Raw genomic sequence first — 18,355 nt, forward strand, 5'->3', positions numbered from 1 at the left:
ACATTTCTTAACTTTACGTGGTTGTCGATCTCGACCATAGCCAACAGTATACACAATAGATCTTTTCAAAGAGAGGTAAGTCTGGCCGAATCACTGGCAGCGGTCCCTTCTATGGACTTTAACAAATACGTAAACAGTAGCGCAGATAACTAATACAAACAGCCAACTTTCAAACCACTGCAAGAGAAATCGTGCCATCGTCTGGAGCGTGTGTTATCGTACGCTATCGACACCACACCAAACAGTGAAGAGGTTGGCAGCAACTCGTGTGAGTGCCTGCCAGTCTACGGCCAGAACCAAGAAACTCCCTGGGTTCTCTCGCGACTCTGTTTCAATCAAAGCAGCCTAAAATGAATTCCCCAATTTCTTCCCCCACGAAATAGCTAGCTAATTTATCTGCCGTTATATCCCACTCTCATACTTTCGCAGATTTCCTGTCGCCCACAGAGGCAAATTCTATAGAGCAGTGCTCTGACCACATAGCTTTGGCTTATCGAAATAGACAATTTTCTACAGAGACTCAAGACTTTCGTCACGGCTCACTATGCAGTACTTTTAAGGAGGACCCAACGCTGTCCCACGCTGGTCTGCCCACGGTATTCAGCGAAAGCAAAGGCAACACCTGGCGTTCGGCGCTGGGATAACAAAGGTGACTGGGTGCCTACCTGCCTCCTGTCTCGCAAGCAGATCCCCTCTGACAAAATCACGTACTCCCGTTCCCACCACCACCCCGGGAGAACCCCAGAGTGGTTAAAATTTTTATGTCTATGGAAAGAGGGAATTTGGCCCTTGACGCCGATTGGGGAGGCAAAAGCCATCGGTTGTCTTACAAAATGTTTCCCTAGGAGGAGAGGTTTAACTGTTTTGTTACTAATATTTTGGTTGGTCTTATGGAGACTGCCAACTGAAGAAAGAGAGTCTGGAGAGAGCTTGGCTGAGAGACAGAGAGAGGGAGGAGGGAGGGGGGGGTGGAGTGAGAGAAAGAGAAGCACTCTGGTTCGAGGATATGGAGAAAGACTTGGCCTTGGGAAACAGCTCGGCAGATGGTGAGGACTCCTCTCTACCGGGCAACTCTTGTTCGACAGCTGTGGGGAGAAATGTGGCGGTGGCAGCCGCTGTAGACAGGGACCCATATCACTCAGAGTATCAGCTTGGATCATGCGACACCGGCGACCGGGAATGCAAGTTATCAAACGTTCGGTACGTGTCTGATTTCGACTAAATTACATTTCGGAACATTGATGGTTTCGGTTAGGCTTGCTCTGCTCAATAGCATCTCAACTGAGATATGGGAGTTGGTTGTATATGACAATCTATGCCTTGTGACGAAGCAATCACTTTTCATTTATTTCATTTACAGCAGTCGTTGGTTTATCAGTGATGTGTCATTAGAGGTTTATTCTTTTCTCCCTTAAACCCTATGGTGTGGTTTGATGAATCTTGGATTAACTTAAATTACCCTTTATCTGTAAAGATTAATTATTTTATAGTTTTAAGAAATCGTGTCTTGAAGGTTTCTAATAAATTTTGTTCCAACTGTACCGATGTTTTATTTCAGTAAATACATGGACCTCATTTTCACCGAGTTTGTTAATGATTTCTGAAACATCCAACACCCCAGACTCAGTTGTTATGGCTACCCATACGATTCTGTTATTCCGTTGTGCGACGATTTTGATTACTGCATTTGAATTGCAGGGGAGCGATATATCTCTCGGTAGGTCCATTACAAGAAAATCACTGTGGTTACATGTCCATCTTTGTCTTTCAGTCGCAGTCACGAACAGTCACAAACATTAGGAAATAAGGCATTTATTTCAGTCAATGGACTACATATTCAGTTTCACAACGCACCAAAGTTTTCAAGAATAAAAAGTGTTGCTTGCGACGATACTGGTCATTACTGTAATTTAATGTAGAATTGAAACCGCAGTGAACTAAATTCAAAGCCCCTTCTGTACCTTGTGTTATAAGTTCATTTCCGTACAGAACATAAGCAAGTACAATATTCTTTAGTATTTTGTGTTTAGATCAAAAATTGAAACATCACTGTTCTTATTGTTTCTAAAATACTTGTGCTAACTGCTACTGCCGAAGGTAACATACGCTCGCGCAGCGGTACTGGTCCTGGAGGTAAACGTCTAGAATCCTAGCGGTTGAAGAAATTTGAATCGCTAGTGTAGAAGGAGACGCGGTGCCGTACTGGTCAAGAGCGCCATATAGTATGGGCGGTTGACCTGGATTAAAATCTAACGTCTCCACACTGTCCCAGTTACGTGAGGGCTTTAAACTCTGTTGATTGTTATCCGACCTCCAGATGCAGATGCAATCAGTAGCGCAGTAGCTAGTGGTTAGCCAAGATGGCCAGCCGGCGAAACTTTTATCCTTTCGATTGTATATCATAGTCAACGACCTAAAACTGGGAACTGTGCTCCACGCATCTATCTCCTGTATACAATTAAACAAAAATGGTGCCAACGCGAAAACATTGAATCCGGTCATGAGCCTCATCAAGTGTGCAAATAATTTACTTTCCACACTCTTCACGAAGGACATACCATAAATTTGGGTTATTTGTGACCTGGGAGTTACTTGAACCCAAAGCGCTAAAGTGATTTAAGCCGTTCCTAGTGCCGGTTTACCGAAATATTCGACGTAGTTCTTAATTCATCCATGAGGTAGCAGCACTCAGCATGCTCTGCAACACACCACATATTTCCACGAGCTGCTCCTACAGTGCAGTAGAGATTATGTGAACGGTAAAACACGCGTCCTGCTTCTTTTGTGTTACCATTTCTTTGCCCAACGTGCGAAGAATCGATATTTTGAATGTATTAGGGGCACAGTTTTATTCCTCAAACAATATTTTATGTGATATCTATATAAATGTTTAACTATAAATCACTTTAAAATGTTGTTGATCAAAACGCATTTCGGCCCACAATCAAATACAAGGGCTACTTGCACCCACCACTAGTTTATGTGCAAGTAACCCTTAGATACAAATATTCCTTATTTATACCGAAATAAAATATATGTTACAGATTGCCAGAAGTTATTTTCAAAAATGGTTCAAATGGCTCTGAGCACTATGTGACTTAAGATCTGAGGTCATCAGTCCCCTAGACTTAGAGCTACTTAAACCTAACTAACCTAAGGACATCACACACATCCATGCCCGAGGCAGGATTCGAACCTGCGACCGTAGCGGTCGCGCGGTTCCAGACTGAAGCGCCTAGAACCGCTCGGCCGCTCCTGCCGGCAGTTATTTTCAGTTTTGTACCTAATACAAAATATGTTTGAAACTATTTAGGTTTTTTCTCCACAGGTTAATGGCTCTCTAGGCCATCTACATATAGATTGCTTGGGAGCAGCTAGTATAATGATTTTACAGATGAACAACTGGAAAAATGATTAAATGCAAGGGTAAAACGATAAAAATGTCAAACAAAACAACGGCAGGAAAAGCGAAGACGAATACCAAGTAAACGAAGAAACCATCAAAACAAGTCAACATCGACTCAGCATCAGGTGCTCGACATTTCAGCCTCCTATTATCAGGATAAAATGATTTCAGTTTGTTTAACTGTGAGGATAAACCATGTGACCTGAGAGAACTTGATTTGCCATAGATGAATCAACTAAGATGGGTATCGCAAAAAGCGGAAAGAAAAAAATAAATCAGAGTGGTCTGTAACAGACATTGGAAGAAGCCCACTTTGTTATCAGTTTATGGGAGTATATCGAAATTTCTTCTATTGTATCAGTTGTGAACCACAACTGAGATGTCATCGAGTGTATGCAGTAACGAAAAATACTCTGGAAGCATCCTGAACAGAAAGACATTCTACATTATAAATGATGCGATGTTAAGGAGGAGATTAACGCTACAAAACTTGTCAAAAGGAGCTTATTTTCTGTTCCATGAATCAAAAAGTGTGTCTAGAGTTGGCTAAAATTGTGTAATTTCTTTCACTATTCAATTTTTATCATTATTTTATTGCGTTGTTAAAAGAATTTTCGGAATAAAATTATTTTGTAAATGCACATCTAGGTATTATTTTAAGATCCTACGTCTTACTTCAACCCAACAAGTATCTATATCTCCTTTGCGTAAGTGGAATATCCATTCACGTAACCTAAGCTAAGGGCTACTTGAACACAATTTTTTGTTTCTTTATATCCATAACTGCAAAGAAAAAAGGTTAGTAACTGTTACAGTTAGTAATTATTGAAGTTGTAGGTTAAGAACAACACAGTTACCAGTACCAGCCTGTTATAATTATGGTTTTGCAATAACATGCACCCGAAATAAGTGTAAACTGGGTCCAAGTAACCCTAGTTTACAGTAAATAAGAAGAAGACTGAAAGTTTGCGGATAAGGTTACAAGATTCACCATTAATTCAGTACAGAATATCAGTTAATTTTTTGAGACACTGTCTTGAGGCTATCCTGAATGTTAAATTTTCCACTGGGTCCAGTGTTTGTGCACTTAAACTGAGATAGGGACAGTCAGGGAAAATTCAGAGAACGCAGAGGGGAATATTTTCATGACTCATGGTAGCAAACAGGACAGCATAATAGAGCCCCTATTAGCAATTCTGCGAATATACCCCATAGACCTATAGAGTATAGAAAGAGGAGCCAGGAAACATAAGGTGCAGCCAACGACAGGAAAGGTACTACAGAGTAAATATACAGTACAGACATGAGTAACTGGGTAACCTCTTTTGATGCTAGTCAATTGTCAGGATGAGCATTACTGCAAAGGGTATTTGATTCTAAAGCATTATGTCACGTTGAAAAACATTAAATAAATTACTTTTTCTCTCTTAACAACATGTGGGCAGGGTGGGTTCTTCCTTGGCTCGTGTACGAGGTAGGATGAAACAGCATTTTTACATAAGATAACTTTTATTTGAAAGATTTGTACAATGGTTTCCTCACTGGATTGTTCTGGCTGGGAGAGCGGCAGCTGTGTCGTCTGCTGCGTGAGCGACAGCGTCTGATTACGCCTGGCAGGGTGTATCTCGTGTTGCTGTTTTCGCCCAGTCGACTGGAGACGCGCTTCGTGAGGTGGCCCTTTTAATTATTGAGAACGAAGTCGTGAATCGGATGGTGATACCTTGGATGTGGCGCCCCAGTGTTTCTCTCCTCTATGCGGCCGCGTGTGTCAGTGTCGTGCGTCGGCCTGCGGAGCAGCGTGGCAGGGGAAGGCCAGCGTCCTGGACTCGAACAACGGACTCCAGCTTGCCAGTCTTTGGCTATCAGATCTTCATCACCAGCTCCCAGGTGACTGCTGATGTGAGGCCGTCTCCTTCCCGTACTCACGAGTCACCTGGGTACGTAAAAATCAGTCTTCAAATACCTTCTAGCTTCTGTCTTCTGGTGGCGAGGCTGCTGCTTGCTATTCCATTACAGCGGCGGACTTGGTGCTTCTGTGTACGATGTAGTCTCTTCCTACATGACGGTCTTCAGCACCGACTGATCTGTACTGGAACTGAACTCGAACCGAAACTGAACTGAAAACTACTACTGTCGGGCTCACTGCATCTCACGTATTTATTCACTTCAGTTCACTGGAGGTGAACGACTTCACGGTCATTGCCTCTTCTGTCACGTTGAAAAGCTTCTCGAAGAATCTTCTTAATGTCAGTCATTGGCTCTTGGAATGTAGGTGCGAGCCTTTGATGACGTGTGACAATTGAGAAACACGTGAGCCGGTCGAGCGATGCCCTGACGGCTGAATCGACAGCTTCCGCTTATGTGGGGAGGGCGATGGCTTCTCCTGAACGTGCTCACTTGCAAGTGCTGGTCGTTGCCACTGCTGATCTGCCTGCTGTTTGCCAGTGTGTAACGCTTCTAAACTAAACTAAGTTTTTCATTTACTTTCTAATTTCTACTTCACATTGATTTCACTAATTTATTTACCTATGTTAAGTACCACTCAACACCTGTGCAAACAAAAAACGATAACATGTTTAATCAATATTCAATGTCAATAAGGAGTGTCCACATCTCCAAATTTAACAGACCGTAGTAGTTCCCAGAATACAACTGTGCACTTCACCTCTTATCATCGACTCTACCACTATAACTATATGGGTTCAAGTGTAATGAAGGTGTCAGCTACATGTGTGGCAACATTTGAACCATGGGAGACTATATTCTTCATTGTCAGAGCACAGATTGTGATACTGAATGCTTCAGATGTGTTCTCCAGGCAGTGTAGACGTATGAAATCTGTAGTCCAGAGACGCATATCGAACTTCGCGACGAATCTGCAAGCATACTTCACTGAAAAGTGTGCACTGTAATACTTCAGGGACAATGATGTGCAAAAGTAGCAGGAACTTTAAATTCCGGCCACCGCAAGGACGTCACACAGACAGAGCGAATGTGAACAAGGAGATTTCCTTGAAGTTGAATCATAAGACATAAAGCGAAATAATAGCCCTCCGTATTGAATCAGGTACCAGCCCATGATTTTCGGGGAGATCTGCCAAAGGTTACTTCAGAGATACTGTACTCAAAACCTACAGAGACCATGGCTATATAGGAGGAGGGGGGGGGCGGCTTGAGACGAACTGGTAATGAAGCAGAGTGCTGCAAGGAGAGAAGGTGTGGATGGATATTCCCACGCCCGGGTTCCCGGGTTCGATTCCCGGTGGGGTCAGGGATTTTCTCTGCCTCGTGATGACTGGGTGTTGTGTGATGTCCTTAGGTTAGTTTGGTTTAAGTAGTTCTAAGTTCTAGGGGACTGATGACCATAGATGTTATGTCCCATACTGCGCAAAGCCATTTTTTTGTGGATGGATATTCCTGGCTCTGTGGCGAAAGTACCATCCTCATCTGACACAAAGTTCAATATGCCCATGCTCCATGATTAAAGATTGACTTGTGGTCACCCAGCTAGGGGCTGAAATTAAATGAAAATTGGTTCAAATGGCTCTAAGCACTATGGCACTTAACTTCTGAGGTCATCAGTCCCCTAGAACTTAGAACTACTTAAATCTAACTAACCTAAGGACATCACACACATCCAAGCCTGAGACAGGATTCGAACCTGCGACCGTAGCGGTCGCGTGGTTCCAGACTGTAGCGCCTAGAACCTCTCGGCCGGCAAACTGAATGAAAGTTTTAATATCTGTGTACCTATATTTAATGATGTCTCTGGATTGTAGCCAGGACTTCCTGCCCACAGTATTTCAGCTGGCAACCTTCCAGCCATCTTCAAGTGAATGTTCGCCACTGGAGGCTGCTAGTTTTTTCCTTCTTTATTGAATTTCAGTTACCAATATGGGGCGAGCTGGCAGCAGCATAGGTGCCACTCCTCGGCCGAGAGACAGTAAATAACAGGGAGACATTTAAACCAACATAAAGGAGAAAATTTGGCGAAACAACTATATTAGATATGGGAAACATAATGGAAGGTAGCATACAAAAGGGGGTGATTGTAAAAATGGAGACAAAAATCTGAAAATGCACACACAAAAATTCACACACTGTGACGATTGAAAAAACTCAAAGTGAAGTACGGCCAGAGCATAAAAGTTGAGATGGGTGGCGTAGCACTGAACAATCACGGACAGCAACACTATGTACAAGTCCAGCACACAATTAAAATGACAGCACTTGGCGTCACTCTAGACCAGCACCGAACACGACACTGACAGTTGCACACTGACAGCGAAGAACAAACTGAGAGGATCTGCCAGGAGTACGGATATGAGGGAGAAAGGAAGAAAGGGAGGAGTGTTCGGTGCTATAGAGGGGGAGAGAAGAGGAGATGGGGTGGGGGGAGCGCCGAAGGGGTCCGGCTGAGAAGGGAAGGACGGGAGAGGGAAACAGCTGAGGAGGGGGCGCAGAGACTCAGGGGGGAGGAAGAAAAACAGCTGTGGGGAAGGGAGGGGAGAGGAAAAGGTGGGGGGTTCCTGAGCAAGGCTGCTAGTTCATTGTGTCGACTTTATAGCAAAAATTGGTGCAGAAACGCATGCGCATTGGCGGCCATCAGAGAAGCACCCTCTGCAAACACTGTTCCATCTGTGGCATGCAGGTAGATGCACGAAGAAGAAACTACATGTCCGCCCAGCGTCGGAATGAGCGCTTGCGTCGCTAAAATCGAACGTAAGATATCGCCAGATGTGTCACAATAAAATTTTGTCTCTCAGAAGAAATTAAAGAGATCTCCGGGGCCCAAGCCTTATCCAGTTGAAAGCCGCGGTCACAATTTATAACATTTTGTGGTAGATGTATTTCAACTGATTCTTTAATTACTGACTGCCAAACGTATCTCTTCGGGGACCAGATTTTTGTGGCAGAATAATCAATCCCTGTGGTGATGCAGTGCTCAGCTACAGCCGACTTATTGGGCTGCAAAAGGAGAGTGTGGCGCGCATGTTCAACGCACCTTTCATGTATTGAGCGTATCGTCTGATCTATGTAAGGTTTGCCACACTGGCAAAGAAATTTGTAAATCCTGGCTATCTGCAGGTCCAGATCGTCCTTTACCGAACCGAGAAGAGCACTACTCCTCGCCGGTGTCTGGAAGATTACTTTAACTCAATGTTTCCTTCTTACTTTAGACGAAAGGTTGCCGACGAATGGAAGGGATGCCCTGGTCTTCAATAGCTCCTTATCTTCTTGATATTGTGGGTGGTCATATTTCTTCCTATTTAGCGCTATACTAATCTGATGTGGAGAGTAATCATCATCTTTGAACACCGACTGTAGATATTCTAGCTACTTTGTAAGGTTCTCTCAATCAGAAACATCATAAACGCGGTGCACAAATGTTCTAAGGACGCCTGTAAGTTGTGAAGGCTGATGGCAGCTCGACGCTTGCAGATAAAGGTCGGTATGTGCAAGCTTACGCTAGACAGAATGCCCTAATTACCCATCCACTCTCCTAGTACCCAAGACGTCCAAAAACGGTAAGCAACCATTCTTCTCTATTTCCATCGTAGACTAAATGTTCTTGAGGACTGAATTCAGAAGTTGCACGATGCATGACAGCTCTTCATCACCATGAGGCCACACCAAAAATGTCTCATCTACATAACGCCACAAGACTCTCGGTTTAAGTTCTGTCGAATCAAGGGCCCTTTCCTCAAAGTCTCCCATGAAACCTTTTGCTACCAGAAGGGAGAGAGGACTGTCCATGGTAACACCGTCCCTCTGCTCTAAATATTCGTTGTTACATAAAAAGTAGGTTAAGGGAAGGATATGATGAAAAAGTGTTATTATATCGGCCTTGTTGAGTCTTTGTCTCTCTTCCGGTACATTGCTGATGAGTGACAAAGAATCCATGAGAGGAACCTTATTGAAAGGTGAAAGGACATTTAAGATGACATCAAAGCTCACTAGAAAGTCAGTTTCACTTGTAACACCATAGCTGTAATACTCTACTGATTTATTTTGCTTTTGTTTATTTAATGTTACATCGTTAGGCTCCTGTAAATGCTGTTTGATTGAATCGATAACACAACATTGTGTACTCCTTTCTTTGTACAAAACGTTGATATCAAGGTTTGATTTTATGCTATGTAGTGTATCTATCATTTATATTCTTTGTCCCATTTGGAGTAAACAAAACTTACTGTATATAATTGTAATTCCTGTGTGAATAATTTTTTGTAGAAATGTCAATATGTGCAAATGTTCTGTTTCATTTAATGTGTTTGGTTGCTGTTATGTAAACTGCTGATCCTCCCTTAAGGTTCTTAGTTATCCTGTACATAAATGGTAGTGCGGTTCCCCTCGGGAACGGAACTTAGTAGCGCGCGAGTTGTGGTTGGCCTAGGTAGAAAAGGTGGAACTTAGAGTCAGTCCGAACGAGCTACCAAACTGTGCACTGACCATGTAAAAGTTGTACATTGTGCTGGTTCTGAGAGAGGCTTTTCCTGACGCTTTCCAATGCCTCGGATGGATGGATAAAGAGCTGGAACTATTCTGGAACTGATGTCTATCATCGCCACCAAGACATGACAGAGTCCGGCAGTTCTACCTGCAAATCCACCTACCAAAATGTAGTTGCCACCACATTGTGCAATCACTGTAATGGAGCAGTATAGTAATGTACAGTTAAGGATCAGTTCATAGGATGTTTTAGTGTGCACAAATACGAGGTAACTTATAACTGATTTTATGTACCTACCTTGATTTTTTCCCTATCACAACACCTCTCAGGTTCCTCTCCATTTGAACTATGATTACCGAGTGTCCTAGTTTGTGGAAAAAATGAAAGCCTCAAAGCCAAATAGTTAATTAAATAATGTTGTTTGATCTTTGGTAAGAAGGGAGTATTCAGATTTACTGTGGATTTAGTGAAATTGTGGGAGGTAGTAAATGGAGCTTTGTGAAAGCCTCCCAGTGATGGGAACAGTCCAATTTAAAGTTTTGTGGAGTCACCTATTTAATCATTTCCTTGAAAGTAGAAGAGTGTGGTAATAAAGACAATTTGCTGATTCTTTTAAAGATTAACAGTTCTTAAAACTGAGGCTTATAAAGTTTTGCTTAGTTAATGATCATAGTGCTGCCTAATTTTAAAAGGTGAGTCAGTTTCTTGCAAATTTGTCAACATTGTGTCTCACTGTAGTAAAAGTGGAAAACTGCAATAGTGGAAAGTTATATACTCATGCTTCCTAAGTACTTGTTTCTTTTGGGTAATGAAAGTGCATATTAATAGTGTAATAGGATCCACAGGTTATCCTTTATGCTCATGATAAATAACAATTGAATAGAAAGACCACTATTTATGAAAACAATAATTTCTTTGTTCAAAAGACAGTGAGAAGTAACCTGTTAGTGAATTCCAATTAACTTTCATTTTAAACAGTAAAGTATTTAACTGAGAGAAACTTAACCTGTGACCAGTTCATAATTTTGCAGTGAACTACATTTATAATTTTATGTCAACTAGGAAAGTGTTTGAAAAATAATACTTAACCTATGTCCAATTTATGATTCTGCAGTGAATATTAATAGTAATGTTATAAAACTTATTCGGTTTGAATAAGCCCTGAAAGTAATAGCGTGTTCCAATATCTGTTATATTTATGCAAATAGTCTGTCCTGCTCTGTCAGCTTCCAATCTCAACTGTGAACATATGCAGGTGTCAGAGTTCATTGCACTCACGTGTGGCAAAATATAGGTTCTTTTTGTCCGTTGAAGTTACTCATACCTATTTTCTTAAACAATAATATTAATCATTCACTTCCCTAATTAGGCTTGCAACCGTTTTCTTTATTCTTTAAACAGTATAGACAGGCAAAAGTATTGTTTGTTACTGTTCGAACATTTGCGTAATTCTGACTTTTATTTCCGATAAGCCACCTCCGTTAGGTACGAACTTTCAACATAACAATATTCCTCTCAGAGGGTAACACTGCTCTCTTGCTTTATACCACAATTACTCTAACAAAATCTATTTTACAGACTGCCTCCAACTTCAAGGTTATGGTATAGCAGTAGCAGACGGTAGCGTTGTACGTGGTGCCGCATGATGGGACGTTGTTCGCTTTTACAACTACTGACCGGAATAAAATTATAAGTATTTAGCATTTTACAAACGTAGAGTGAACAGAAAACGTCCAGCGGCACGAACCTGTAACTTATTTCACAGAACAAATAGTTAAAGTTCACCTTAAATTGAAAATAAAGATATCAGCACTTAACAGTAATTAAAATGGACAGAAAACTCGAAATAAATATAGTCACGCCAGAAGAGAATGCAATCGAGAGCAGTTCAGGCAGCACACCAACAGATGCACTATACGCGAGTTAAATTACATACGATATCACGCGTACGTCAATAAACAGATTGAAGCTATGAATGTTGCGCGTACTAAATATGACAAAATAGGCGATGTTGTCGAAGACAGCAGCTATGCTAATAAATCGAGAGATATGTTTGAATCACCATAAACGTAAAGGGATGTAGAATTTGATCACGAAAATGCAGTAGAACATAAAAGTTAAAAGAAACCAGATCTGCTTAGAATACTGCTGCGCAAAATGACAATACCATGACGCAAATCGCAGCACAGGGACAACAAATTGCAGCACAAGGCCAAAACATTAATAATCAACTTGTTGAGGAAAACCAACAGATTATTGCACAGAGTAAACAAATCGAAATGCAGAGTACCAGACTTAGCAAACAAATTGAAGATGTCAACTCAAGTGTAGGAATTGTGAGTAATGAAATTAAAAGTATTATCAGCGAAATTACTGTCATCAGTGGCAATATTTCCAATGTACAAGGACCGATTGATGACGTTAACGAAAGATTTGACACTGAAGTAATTAAAATTCAAGACCAAATAGAACCTTTAGTCAGTTATAAAGTGGACGAAACGGTATTCGGTATTAAATCCGAAATACAAACAGAATGTAACACGAAATTTGCACAGATTAAACAGTCTGTAACAGAAACAAGTAGAGAACTAACCCAACAGACGATTACTTGCGAAAAGAAGTGTGACCATAACACTTCACAAATCCAAGGCAAAATGTATGACTTGGAAAGAAATATACAAACAAGACCTACACATTTTACTGAAAGAATGCCTTTCAGTAAAATCTTAGAGGGCGAGGAAAAATTCGACGGTGCAAAGAGACATAACGGATGGCACTCCCTTGATTTTGTAAAGAATTGCGAAAGAAACTTTCCTGAATATTTATCTGACCAGGAAAAAATTAATGTTGTCATCAGTGCATTAATGGGAGAAGCAAAAGGTCGGGGTTGAATCTGGATACAAACCAGATGTCATTTGAAAGCTTTAAACAAAATTTTATTGATGAATACTGGTCAGAACGGAAACAAGACCAGTTGTGGCGTGAGTTACTAATGGCAAGGCTGTATCATACCAGGGGTAGACAAACCATGAAAAAGTTATGGGAATCGTGGTATAGAAAACTGATACACCTAAAAGCAAGAAGGACTGAAGCCGAGATCGTTGGGGTTCATTGGTAGAAACTGCCTGAGGATTCTAAACGATATGTTGGGAGTACCCACAGAAATTTTTCTGCGTTCTTGGAAAGGGCAGAGGATGAAGATCACTGGCGACGAAATCGTGAGCCTCGTCCCCATCATCATCATCATCATCGTTTAAGACTGATTATGCCTTTCAGCGTTCAGTCTGGAGCATAGCCCCCCTTATACAGTTCCTCCATGATCCCCTATTCAGTGCTAACATTGGTGCCTCTTCTGATGTTAAACCTATTACTTCAAAATCATTCTTAACCGAATCCAGGTACCTTCTCCTCGGTCTGCCCCGACTCCTCCTACCCTCTACTGCTGAATCCATGAGTCTCTTGGGTAACCTTGCTTCTCCCATGCGTGTAACATGACCCCACCATCTAAGCCTGTTTGCCCTGACTGCTACATCTATAGAGTTCATTCCCAGTTTTTCTTTGATTTCCTCATTGTGGACACCCTCCTGCCATTGTTCCCATCTACTAGTACCTGCAATCATCCTAGCTACTTTCATATCCGTAACCTCAACCTTGTTGATAAGGTAACCAGAATCCACCCAGCTTTCGCTCCCATACAACAAAGTTGGTCGAAAGATTGAACGGTGAACAGATAACTTAGTCTTGGTACTGACTTCCTTCTTGCAGAAGAGAGTAGATCGTAGCTGAGCGCTCTGTGCATTAGCTTTGCTACACCTCGCTTCCAGTTCTTTCACTATGTTGCCATCCTGTGAGAATATGCATCCTAATTACTTGAAACCGTCCACCTGTTCTAACTTTGTTCCTCCTATTTGGCACTCAATCTGCCGTCACAACTAAGTCATCCGCATATGCAAGACTCCTTATTTTGTGTTCACATATCTTAATCTCACCCAGCCAGTCTATTGTTTTCAACATATGATCCATAAATAATATGAACAACAGCGGAGACAGGTTGCAGCCTTGTCTTACCCCTGAAACTACTCTGAACCATGAACTCAATTTACCGTCAACTCTAACTGCTGCCTGACTTCCCATGTAAAGACCTTTAATTGCTTGCAATAGTTTGCCTCCTATTCCATAATCTTGTAGAACAGACAATAACTTCCTCCTAGGGACCCGGTCATATGCCTTTTCTAGATCTATAAAGCATAGATACAATTCCCTGTTCCACTCATAACACTTCTCCATTATTTTCCGTAAGCTAAAGATCTGGTCCTGACAACCTCTAAGAGGCCTAAACCCACACTGATTTTCATCCAATTGGTCCTCAACTAATACTCGCACTTTCCTTTCAACAATACCTGAGAAGATTTTACCCACAACGCTGATTAAAGAGATACCTCTGCGGTTGTTACAATCTTTTCTGTTTCCATGTTTAAAGATTGGTGTGATTACTGCTTTCGTCCAGTCTGATGGAACCTGTCCCAACTCCCAGGCCATTTCAATTATCCTGTGTAGTCATTTAAGACCTGACATTCCACTGTATTTGATGAGTTCCGACTTAATTTCATCCACCCCAGCCGCTTTATTGCACTGCAATCTATTGACCATTTTTCCACTTCCTCAAATGTGATCCTATTTCCATCATCATTCCTATCCCATTCTACCTTGAAATCTGAAACATTACTGATCGCATTTTCACCTACATTGAGCAACTCTTCAAAATATTCCCTCCATCTGCCCAAGGCATCCTCAGGATTCACCAGCAGTTTTCCTGACCTGTCCAAAATACTTGTCATTTCCTTCTTACCTCCATTTCGAAGATTGCTAATTACACTCCAGAATGGTTTTCCAGCAGCTTGACCCATAGTCTCCAACCTGTTTCCAAAGTCTTCCCACGATTTCTTCTTGGATGCTGCAATTATCTGTTTGGCTTTGTTTCTTTCTTCAACATAACTTTCTCTGTCTACCTGGGTTCTGGTATGTAGCCATTTTTGATACGCCTTCTTTTTCCTTTTACAGGCTGCCTTGACTATATCATTCCACCAAGCTGTTTGCTTCATCCTACTTTTACACACTACTGTTCCAAGACATTCTTTAGCCACTTCTAGTACTGTGTCCCTGTACCTTGTCCATTCCTTTTCCAATGACTGTAATTGACTACATTCAACTAACTGGTACCTTTCTGAGATCGCTGTTATGTACCTGTGCCTGATTTCCTTATCCTGAAGTTTCTCCACTCTTATCCTCCTACAATTGGACCTGACCTCCTGCACTTTCGGCCTCACAATCCCAATTTCACTGCAGATTAAATAATGATCAGTGTCATCAAAGAATCCCCTGAATACACGTGTGTCCCTCACAGCCTTCCTGAATTCCTGATCTGTTATTATATAGTCAATGACAGATCTGGTTCCCTTGCTTTCCCAAGTATACTGGTGAAAGTTCTTATGTTTAAAAAAGGAGTTTGTGATTACTAAGCCCATACTGGCACAGAAATCCAAGAGTTGTTTCCCGTTCCTGTTGGCCTCCATATCCTCTCCAAATTTACCCATAACCTTTTCATACCCTTCTGTTCGATTTCCAATCCTGGCGTTAAAATCACCCATGAGCAGAACACTGTCCTTGTCTTTTACTCTAACAACTACATCACTGAGTGCCTCATAAAAACTATCCATCTTATCTTAATCTGTCCCTTCACAATGCGAATATACTGACACAATCCTAATTTTCTTGCTAGACACTGTCATATCTATCCACATCAGTAGTTCGTTAACGTACCTTATTGCAACTACGCTGGGTTCCATTTCTTTCCTGATGTAAAGCCCTACACCCCATTGTGCTATTCCTGCTTTGACTCCTGACAGGTAGACCTTGTATTCTCCCACTTCCTCTTCTTTCTCACCCCTTACCCAAATGTCACTAACAGCTAAAACGTCCAGCCCCATCTTACATGCAGCCTCTGCCAGCTCTACCTTCTTCCCAGAGTAGCCCCCAGTGATATTAATAGCTCCCCATCTCATTACCATTTGTTTGCCAAGTCGTATCTTAGGAGTCCCTGGTTTGTCAGTTAGAGGTGGGACACCGTCACCTCCAAAGGTCCGAGGCATTTTGCTCTGATTGTTGCCAGCATCATATTTAAAGTACCAGGGAAGCAGGTTGCTAGCCTTACTTGCCCCGAGTCCCATTGGGTTTTACCCCTAATGGCTCAGGGGTGGATTTGATAGTCTTTGCGGTATGAGCACAAAGGTGACCACGACTCAGAATATGTCCGAGATGCCCAGCCTTATTCCAAAGTATCTGGTATCTCGACTGTCGGGACCGCTTACCTGGCCACTCATACGTTGCCCGTGGTTCATGAACTAGGACATGACTACAGGAACCCACACGATGAACCACCCTCGTCCCCATACTAACAACAATTATTCGCGAGAAAGTAACGATCGAAACGAACGACCTGAAAACGATAGATTTCGTGTAAACACGATTCAAGGAGGTCGCGCAAGAGGTAGGGGAAATTATATGACGCGCGGCAGGGGACACATGGCGCGGAATTTCCCAACTAGAGACAAAATAGAAAACTGAAAACCGCGTCTGTTACGGGCCGGTTTCACGCGGAAACCCGTTTTGGGCCCAAAGAGAACATGTCAAAACATAAATTCGAGAAGGAAAGATGTAAAATACGGGGCAGGAAGGTTAAAGACGCGCCTATGGAAGACGTGCGCGGAGTGATACATAGTGGAGAGCCCAGTGCGAAGTCATGCGACCACTTGTGCTCGGGGCTGCGCTGCGCGAGCATCGTACATTGTACTCAGCAACACACACAAATGGCCGAGGTCAGAACAAGATGGCTGCCGTAGAGAGAAACAGAAGAGGCGGGATCGGACACTACCCTTGGCCGGTTTCAGTAATAGACGAATGTAAAACTGAAAATAAAGTTAATTTGTCATATGATAAGGATAATCAGTATTGAAATCGTGCGAAAAGGCATTATTAAAGAATGAGAGAGAGGCAGAGAAGGCGAGTGAAGAGGAGAATATTTGTACTGTTACTGATGTATGTGAGGTAAAAGATGTAGATGTGGGGGTGGTTATGATGAATAAAGAGGAAAGGAAGGTAGAATATGCCACGCAAAGGACGTGTGCACAATTAATAATGGGTGAAAATGATGTAGAGGAGGATGTCAGTAAACATTGCATTTTAAGCAGTGCAGGTGAAATTACTCTTCATGGAAAGGTGCTCTGTGATTCTAATGCAGAAGGGTCTATTAGGAATTTTGCACGATTACCTGAGAATGATAGTAAAGGGGAAAATGAAATGAAGGTTATCGAAGTATATGACGATTATACTAAATATGAAGTTAAGGCTAAAATAGTTCAAAGTAATTCAACAGAAGTACCTGAGTGTCCAAACGATGTGCATTGTGTAGAAAATAATTCAAAAAACAAAGTAGCTGAAACATCTAGAGATAATCTGCTTCACTGTTTAAAAGTTGCTTTCCTGCTCGAATCTGATAACGAAATAGAGCTTAGTGATAGCTCAGATGAAGGAGAGACTACAGATTCAGATACAGATGAGTTTTCGGAGGTAGACAAACATAATTGCACCTTTACAGAAAGGGGCTACGAAAAAATTAATGACATCTTTTCGAAACAAAATCCGGAATGCATAACTGAACCCAAACTGAAAGAGCCACCAGGTGACACTATATTAGGTCAAGCTTCACTGAATGTAATGAAAGAAAGAAATTTACAAAAACCTAAAGAACCTCCTGATATAAATACAATAGAACATGAACTTTTGAAAATCTGTAAAGATGTAGAGATCAACAAACACAGAAAGCCACCTGATATTCAACAGAAACCAGTAGGTAATATTTCCTGGAAAGACATTATGGTTGAGCAGGATCTGTCATGGGAAGAACAGGAGGAAAAGGAACACAGCATTATTAAACAAACTATAATACCTGCAAATGTTTATAACACTGAGCTCCAAGTGCTTTTAGACACAGTATCCCATATCAGTGCCATATCAGAATCATTCTTTGATCATATTTCATGTAAACCAAGGCTAGTATGTCTGTGAGTGAAGTAAAAATTATATGAGCTACTGGTAGGTCTGGCAAGCCCATTCAAAAACAAGTATTGATGGACTTGGAAATAGGAAGTCAAACTTTTGAACATGATTTTTAGTGCTCCCTGAACTAAGTGCTGAAATGATTCTAGGTATTGATTGGCCAGACAAGGAAAAAATAATTTTAGATTGTGGTAGTGGAACTGTTAAGATTAATTGGGAAACCAAAACAATAGAAATTAAATTTAAAGGTGACAACCAGGTCCAAGATGTTAATGTAGAACCCATATTGTTAAAAATAGAATCTGAAAATGATGGTTTATCCCAAGTATATGAAATATACCATGTGAAAGATTCATTGTGGGATGATCAAAAACCTGACA

The sequence above is a fragment of the Schistocerca cancellata genome, chromosome 3, assembly GCF_023864275.1.
Source record: "Schistocerca cancellata isolate TAMUIC-IGC-003103 chromosome 3, iqSchCanc2.1, whole genome shotgun sequence".
Lineage (NCBI taxonomy): Eukaryota > Metazoa > Arthropoda > Insecta > Orthoptera > Acrididae > Schistocerca > Schistocerca cancellata.